This window comes from Panicum virgatum, chromosome 8N (genome assembly GCF_016808335.1).
Source record: "Panicum virgatum strain AP13 chromosome 8N, P.virgatum_v5, whole genome shotgun sequence".
Taxonomy (NCBI): domain Eukaryota; kingdom Viridiplantae; phylum Streptophyta; class Magnoliopsida; order Poales; family Poaceae; genus Panicum; species Panicum virgatum.
This window is the reverse complement of record NC_053152.1, coordinates 22,361,897-22,370,644: the sequence shown is the minus strand read 5'-3', so window position 1 is coordinate 22,370,644 and position 8,748 is coordinate 22,361,897. Positions and strand designations below refer to the sequence as shown.

Here is an 8,748-nt window from a genome sequence, read left to right as displayed (position 1 = left end):
TACCACGGATGATCCAGAATCATAAAAAATAGATGGATATTTACATGATTAGGTGCACAACACATTATTTAGAACTACAAATGATGGTAAACCTAGCAATTTGGTTTGTAATAGGCTATTTATAGAAACACATTTGCCTGAATCCAAAAGTACATCACAAGCAAAATCGAACATTCATGATTCATTATGCTGCGCAGGATCATAGAAAAAGATCAACCAACATATTATCACAAATGCCCGTTATCTTCATACTTGCATGACTGTTAAGCTCCTTTCATGACCTGCCATATAATGAGAAAAAAGAGAATGAAATCAGTTACCAAATAGCATATAAGCAAAGTGCAATCGGAAAAAATAAGTCGGATGAGGTGAATTAGCTTGTGTATCATAATGCTAGTTTATTTTCTGATTCAGTTCAGTAGTTTGAAAGGAGCAGATCAAAACAAGAAAAGGTCGATTAGGTAACATGCAAAGAGACACAAAATGCTAAACTCAGAACACAAAAATGCTAAACCACAATGGATAAATTGTGTTTTATCTACTAGCATAACTACATAAGTTGCCTAATGAAGTACATATTTAGGAAAAGAGACACTACAGATGTACCTAGTGGCAACTTCACATCAAACATGCTTCAGAACAAGTGGTGAAAAACAATGCGGCTAACTAAGGTGATGAATGCTCAAGGCAAAAGGGATAACAAAAAGTGTAGGATTCCCAAAAGAGCACTCACAATGCGATAGTGTATCTGTAATTGATTAAGCAAGAATATTAACCTTAATCTTAGGACCCATGTGTATTTGTGATTTAATTTGGCAATATATATGCCTCATATAGCAAAAATAATAGCCCCTATGGGCATTACAAAAAGTGATCACGGTGCTAAGATTTACTCATGTGACAGAATGTGTAACGGTGCTACAGAAACAAACTTTCCTCCCACCCTCCTTTTTGAGATAACACTTTGCCTAATTAATAGCAAAGTATTGCCTATCAAAAAACAGATTAATGCGTGTTTGTAATAAAAAAGTTGCTAGTGCAGTGATGTAGTTGGGGTATCAATATATTTAACTGTAAAAAAACCTGACTATATTACTACACTAAGCAAAATTCATAGCTATGTGTCATATGCATTGTTCAGGGATATTCATTGGGTTATTCCCCAAGCTAAAAAAAAATCCAAACCTACAACAGTCTTGTTCGGTTGGCATGCTTGGGGCCAAACCAGACACCTACAACAACAAATCTCCCTCCCTCCCTCTCTCTCTCTGACCCAGGTTTGACCTTTCACCTGACAAAAAGAAATGGGAGGAAATAGGTGATGTTGTAGAAAGTAAAAGAAACAAGCTAAAAAAAATCTAAACATTCACCATTGCTTTTAGATATTGAAACTTTTGAATTTCCAAAATGAAGATACCAACTGATGAACTGAACTTCAAATATAATGAGCATGATTTGTGTTTTAGCTTAGTTATCAACGAACCAAACACCTTTTCTAACTCAGGAAATTGCAATCCTCCCTAAGAACCATATTAGCTAGCTAAACATAAAAGGCCCTTAGATGTGGCAATACTGAACCAGGTGGAGCACCAAAGATAAACATAAAACCATATTAGCTAGCTAAACATAAAAGACCCTCAGATAAATTGCCTAAAAACTTGCATTATTCTACCTAATTATTGACATATTGTTGCCTAAATACATATACTGAGTTGCATATCCGAAAAAAATCAGGAAAATTTCCCCAGATAAAATAAACTAGGTTTTACCATGTTCTCAACACATTATTTCCTGGATAAACACACTGAGTAGCTACTTTGATGCATCTCTGCTTTGAATGCATCCATATTCTGTTAATGATAATTTTAAACACAAAAATGCTAAAACTAATTGGTTTAAACACAGAAATGCTAAAACTAATTGGTTTAAACATAGAAATTCACGGTGCGACGTTGCCCACAACGATTCCAGCGCAAAAATGCTCTCCTGATGACTGCGAAAACATCAAAACCCCTAAATAAATAGGGAAAATTCGATTCATGCCACCACAACTCCGTGAAATTGGGTGTCATGTTGAAAATCATGCCACTCAATGGCATGATTTTCAACATGAGATCCAATTTCAAGAAATTGGAGTGGCATGGATCCAACTGACCCTAATAAAAAACCACAAATGACTCTAGCATGAAAATGCTCCACTGATGACAACGGAAACATCAGAACCCCAACCTCACTGCCGAAAGACAATCTGAACCACCTTTGCTTTGTCTACAAAGTTGTTCAACTGACCCCAATAGATTTCTTGATCTATAAAGTTGTTTGGACAAATTCTTTATAGGCACGCTGCTGGTCAAGCTTCACCCCCCACCCCTATTCCTTTTTGTTGAAGCTGCAAAATGTAGTTGGCAAAAAAACCAGCATGTTAGTTTGTTTGTTCAACCAGTAATGTTACAAAAAAAATGCTTAAGACAAAATTGCTTAAACAAATGTATTGTTATGCCTAGATATAACAATAAAATTGCTTATTGGGAATCAATATTATTGCTTCCACATAACAGTTTTATTGAGAACCAATATTAAAATATTTATATGAGATTGAAAAAAGACATAACTGATCCAATTAAAATGGTTATGAGTTTTGATAAAAATGCATACCTTCTACCACAAAAAATCATATCGTAAACTCAAAAAAGCATAAATTGGTTGCAACATGGTCTGTGTGAGCCTGCTCTTAACACCAAACACCAAGCAGGAACTAAACTAGTAGAAAAAATTATCAGATCATAAGAACACAAAAGTTGCTACATAAGAATACCTACTGCCCCTGTTGGGCCGACCCAATCAAAGTAACAAGTGATGCGCTTATGTTATCCCTACCAGCATGAAGTGGAGTGGAGAAATTATGACAAATGCAAAGCAATTCCAATTGAGCAGAAGAAAATCAAAAGGAAAAGTGGTTTTCTAATAATGGTATTTTGCCTGACTAATAACAATAATTTTGCCTAATTTTGCCTCATTTTGCCTGACAAATGAAAGCAATTCCAATTGAGCAGAACAATCTAAGCAACCAATCCCATGGCTTCTCGAACACAAGTGGCAGCAAGTACGACTTAGCACAAACTCCCTCCCACATCAACCATTGCGTCCCTGAATGGCACCCTATCAGGCTTGCCTATACCCCCATTGCAACGGACAACTAGAGCAAAAAGTTCAATTCCTAAACGGACCTTCCTAAACACACACCAAACAATAAAAATTGTGTGTACTGTAGAATCCTAAACAAACCCATCCACATCTTCATTTCTTCGCTCACCATCATCTAGCTACAACACATGGATCGGTTGCATCACTCAGTTCATATGTGCTAGCTCTAGCACGAAACAACAAGCGCAAAATTGACAAGTAGAAATGGTAAAATCAGAACCACGTCGAACAACATCCCTAGCCCCTAACCTCTAATCCTCGATGATGGCGATGAAAGAGCATCCATGGGTCTCCATACCTAAACCCCACCCTACCACCAGCTCCAAATCTCCTAATCCTAACCCGTCCATGCCTCAATCGGGGAGAGGGAAGGGGAAGAGGGAGGAGGACCATTACCGGCGGTGATAACGATGAGCCGAAACTACCCTGCGCACCGCCGCATCGCCATCCCCCGCTGCAGCCTCGCGGATTCATGTGCCGCTCCTTTCCCCACACGCCGCCGCATCCGCTCCTTGTCCCGCCCACCGCCGCAAACGAGCCGACTCATTCGCTCCTCGTCCCACCCGTCGCTATGGAGGGAGATCCTCGCCGCGCCGCTCTAGGGGGTGGAGATCCTCGCTGCGCCGCTCCGGGGAGTGGAGATCCTTGCCGCGCCGCGCCGCGATGTCCTCGCACGTGAGCGCGCCCCGCTGCATAGGGAGGAGGTCGGGGGGGACGGGAGGAGGCTGCGGTGGGCGTGGTGGCGAGGAGGATTGGAGGAGGCGACGTCGGGGTGAGGAGGAGGAGAAGACGAGAAAGAGAATGGTTGGTTCTGGAGAGTGGGGGAGATGGTATTTTCTACATGAGTGGCACGGAATAGACAAGGCCATAACGACAAATAAAAATACGGCTGGTCGGTAAGTAGTCTTTACCTTTTTAGTTTAAACTTCTAAATTTGAGATAGAAAACTGTTTAGATAGAATTACCGGGCACGATCGTCAGTGCCGCGTGTCAGCTCGCTTGAGAAGCTAGAATAGAAGAAGCCCATAGTCGCCGCACCGAAAACGAAAAACAAGCTGGACTGCGCCGGGCCCGAAATCGCCCTAAAGGTTTGGCCGGCCCAAGTGCAGATTTCGGGTTATGACGGTGCGACATATGAGCAGATTTATATTGTTTAGTGGCACATGGGCTGGGCAACCTTGACCGCAGCTGCTAATAAACCGTGACCGTGACGGTCCGATCACGCGCGGCAGGCGCGGAGCGCACTCCCTCAGAACATGAATAGAGAATTCCATGCATTAGCCTCCACGGCTCTGGCTCACTACATGTGAGTTTAGCTTTTTTTTTTTAAGAAAATTTTCTGAACACTATTGAAAATTTAAGGCATTTCTTTAAGGCCATTAAAAATTTAACTCTATCCCTTCTATTACAATATTGTTATATGTCACAGTAGTGGACCAAGGGGTGTCTCTCAACGTCCTGGCAGCGGCAGCGGCTGCCGTAACATCCTCGTCGTCAAAAGTTAACTCTATCCCTTCTATACTGTTGCTGTTACAACATTGTTATATGTCACGGTACTGGACCAAGGGGTGTCCTTCCTCAACGTCCCCGGCAGCGGCGGTGGCTGCAGCAACATCCTTGTCGTCGCCCTCACCCACCTCCTGCGTCGTTGTATAACTATCTAACTTTCGAAAGATGCATAGAATTACCGATTTTGAGTTGGGCTGGTAGCAGCCCATCATATTATTCCACTAGGCTGGAGTGCAATGAGTGCCCAGGCTTGCCAGGCCTTGGGCCCACCCCTATCACATGCATCGATATTCACGGCGAGACATGCAGAGGAACATGTGAGGCGTTGCACGCGTAAAGGCATCTCCTCGTTTATCCATACTATTTTCGTGTGCTAGCTAGAACATTTGGCGCGCTTTGCGCGCCCTATCATGATCATATCAATAACAATTCAAATCAGATCAGAGAGTTATTGATGACCTTGAATTAAAATTAAAATAGCAAGAGTAGCATCTGACCCATGAAGCTCACACAGTCATGAAGCCTTAATAAATCAGGCATACACCAGCCATGGCATCAGCTAGTGACTTGCAGCTGCTCCAATCATTGGTAGTGAGCTTCCTCAGCCTACTATGATGAATGTTGAAGGTTGCATATACCTACCACAAAAAATGGCATTTTTCCTCCTTTCAGGACTAGAGGATGCTTATCAATTTATTATTACATCCTATTTCTTTTCATCTTCTAGATGTGAATATAGGCAAGTGATTCTCACAGAGAAATTAATTGTATTCGCTGAGGACAAAAGTAGTTCAACATCTATCTAACCCATCTTGATTTTGTGTCTGGGGCTCTTGGCCTTATACAATATTTAGACCATATTTGGTCCAGCAAAGAAGACATGATAATATTTTAACAATAGTTTTGAAATGCCAATGCAAAACCAGTTAAACTTAACTTGCGTTGCAATTAGAAGCCAACACACCTTCCTCAATGGAAGACACGTCAGCAACTTCATATTGACACTGTGCAGTTGGCTGCTTATTCAAAGTAATATCAGGTTTTGTATATATCTCTATTACACTGCTACAACATGATCTGTCTCTACAAATCAATTACCAGAAAATAATAAATTAAAAAAAATAGAAAACAATAAAAGAAAAAATATATTCTAGCCAATCGGCCACCACCGCAAGCCTCTTTGCTGCTAAGGTACTATTTTTTGAGTTAATTACACCTACGATACAACAAGTTGTAATGTTGTATCACTTTAGTCCATCAAGTTGTAAAATGTGCAATCACATGCTACAACGAGTATGTTATATGCATATACGGTCTCGGATACACCACATCATCATATTTCGCCAAGGTGTTAGCATGATGTGGAGTAGCAGATAGTTTAATCGGTGACTGCTTGGATTACAGCCATAGCACTTGAGCTTAGGCAGCGACGGAGGTGAACTTCACCTTAGCTTGTACTCAATAATTAGGCGTGCAGTAGCAATTACTTTTAAGCTATAAGGAAAATGGCCCCATTAGGCCATTATTTTGTGATTTTGGTGATTGAGTAACAACGCAATTAATGGGACTAATGAGTTTGTCAAGTGAACATTAATAGATCTCAGGGATGAAGCAAAAAGGCCAAGCAAAGCAAAACACGAAGAAAGAGCTCAAAGAAACACTGAATTGGACGAGTTCTGGAGAAACAGTGTCACCGGATGTACCGGTGACACTGCACCGGTCTAACCGGTTGGCAGCAGATGCAATGCCCAGGCCATGTGGAGAAAAGCAAGTATCACCGGATGCACCGGTGATGTTAAGTGGGAGCCTCGGTGCAACCACCATGCTATCACTCTGAGAGCATGTCAAGTGGACATGAAGAAGTTTCTTCAGCACTGGTTGAACCGGTGGTGCACCAGGCAAGACACCGGTGTAATTTCAAGACAGAAGCTAAAGATTTCTTCAGGACCGGATGAACCGGTGAAGCACCGGTGCATGGGACCGGTCTAACCGGTGACAGTCTAGTCAGCTGTCAGAAGGCCAACAGATAGTGCAGAGCCGTGAATGACCGGATGCACCGGTGCCCTACCATCGGTCTATCCGGTGCTTTACGCAGAAAAACCCCAATGGCTCTTAACGGCTCTATGGACTTGGAGGCCTATATATATGCCATCCCTCGGTCATTTGAAGTTTGCTGGAGTTGCTACAAGCCTCAAACACACCCAAGAACATCTCCAAGCCATCCAAGAATTTATTGATCATATCTTTAATCCTTAGCACACACAAGAGAGTGTTAGTGCTAGATTAGCTCTTTAGAGAGTGAACAAGCAAGGCTTTGTGCCTTTGTGCTCTGATTGTTGAGTGAACCAAAAGAAGATTTCGGTGCACCGGCACCTTGGAGTATTGGTGGCTCGCCGGCACGTCATCGACCCTCCGACTTGGTGTGGAGGGGCGATGACATCCTTGTACGGGGGACGTGGAGACCCTCTTTCCTTTGTGGGGAAGCTCCTTAGTGGAAATCGGGATCAAGATGACCGTGGTTGAGTCCGCGGAAGAGACTTGATTACCGAGAAACGACACTCTTAGTGAGTGCTTCAACAACGTGGATGTAGGTGTGTCTTTGTGGCTAACCGAACCACGAGATAAACACCCGTGTTGAGAGTTTGTTTCCTCCTATCCCGCTTTTTAAGCTTCCGCAATTCATACTAGCAATTCTTGTATGCCTTTACTTTCTAGAGTAGTATCTTGATAGGAAAGGCTATATGTTGCTAAACTCTTTTGGGATAGGGGTTTCACACTAGAACAATCTTAGTTGCACATATAGATAGCATATTTTAGTTTAATATTGTACAATTTAGTTGGAGCCATAGGTCTAGATTTTAAGTTGCCTAATTCACCCCCTCCCCCTCTTAGGCTAGAGCACACGATCCGATCTTTCAATTGATATCAGAGCTGGAACTTACTTCGTCTCACAATGAAAGCCAATTCTATTGGCAATTTGTGTTTACCGGCTCACTTGATCGGTTAGACTTCACCGTCTAGTGAGTTAGCTCTTTGGGGAAGGGATGGATTCATTAGGACCTCCTCCACGTTTCGATGGAACAGACTTCCAACGATGGAAGATTTTGATGCAATCTCACCTCCAAACAAAGGGCCTAAATATTTGGAGGATAATTAGTGATGGAGTGAAGAGCAATAGTCAACAAGAGAAGCAATACGATGCTATAGCAAAATGTGCTATTTTAAACTCTCTTGGTGACACCGTGTTTAACTGTGTATTTGCTTGTGAAAATGCTAAGAATTTATGGAAAACTATTTGTGAGAATCATGGAGGCACTAAAAATGTTGCAAATGAAAAATACCATGTTCTCATAGATAAACTCAATAGCTTTAAGCAATTTGATGATGAGAATGCCGAATCTATGTACTCACGGTTAAATATTCTTGTGAATGAGATCAATTCTTTAGGTGTAAAGAAAATTGATGATTTGGAGCTCATTCGTAAGATCCTTCACTCTCTACGAAGGCTGGAATACGATTTTGTGATCACAATTCTTTATGAAAAGGAAATCGTCACTTTGACACCAAATCAAATCCTTAATAAGGTGATCGCCCACGAGCTACATCATGACATCAAGCCAAGAGCGTCACCTTCTTCACCAACACGTAGCGTATTTGCATGCAATTAAGTCAAGAAGTTGAAGAAGATGGCCATCAAAGATAGCTCAAGTGAAGAGGAAGAAGAGGAGGAATGCCAAAGCTCCTCAAATGATGAAAAAGAGCCAATGAACCCCAACCTCTACATGCAAGTCAAAAAAATAAATAAATGTTTGCAATAAATCAACTCAATGGGGTATATGGTCTTCCTCAAAGATGGGCCTTATCACCAATAAATGAAGGTTGAGAGGAGATTCAAGAAGAAGAAAGAAAAAAAAGGAGAAGAAGCCCAAACATGAATTATTTGCCATATTTGGTGAATGGGTAAGTGGTGGTGAAGAATCAAGTGCTAGCTCAAGCGATGAATCAAACAAGAAATTCACCATCCGCACCAACATA

At 41.6% G+C, this 8,748-nt stretch overlaps 1 long non-coding RNA gene across 1 annotated transcript; it reads right to left on the bottom strand.

Moving 5' to 3' along the window:
- Positions 1 to 3,910, bottom strand: LOC120684387. Its single transcript, XR_005679272.1, has 2 exons — positions 3,601 to 3,910; positions 1 to 281 (listed from the first exon to the last, which is right to left on the bottom strand). It is a non-coding gene; the product is annotated as an uncharacterized LOC120684387 (long non-coding RNA).
- Positions 3,911 to 8,748: the final 4,838 nt, after the last annotated feature.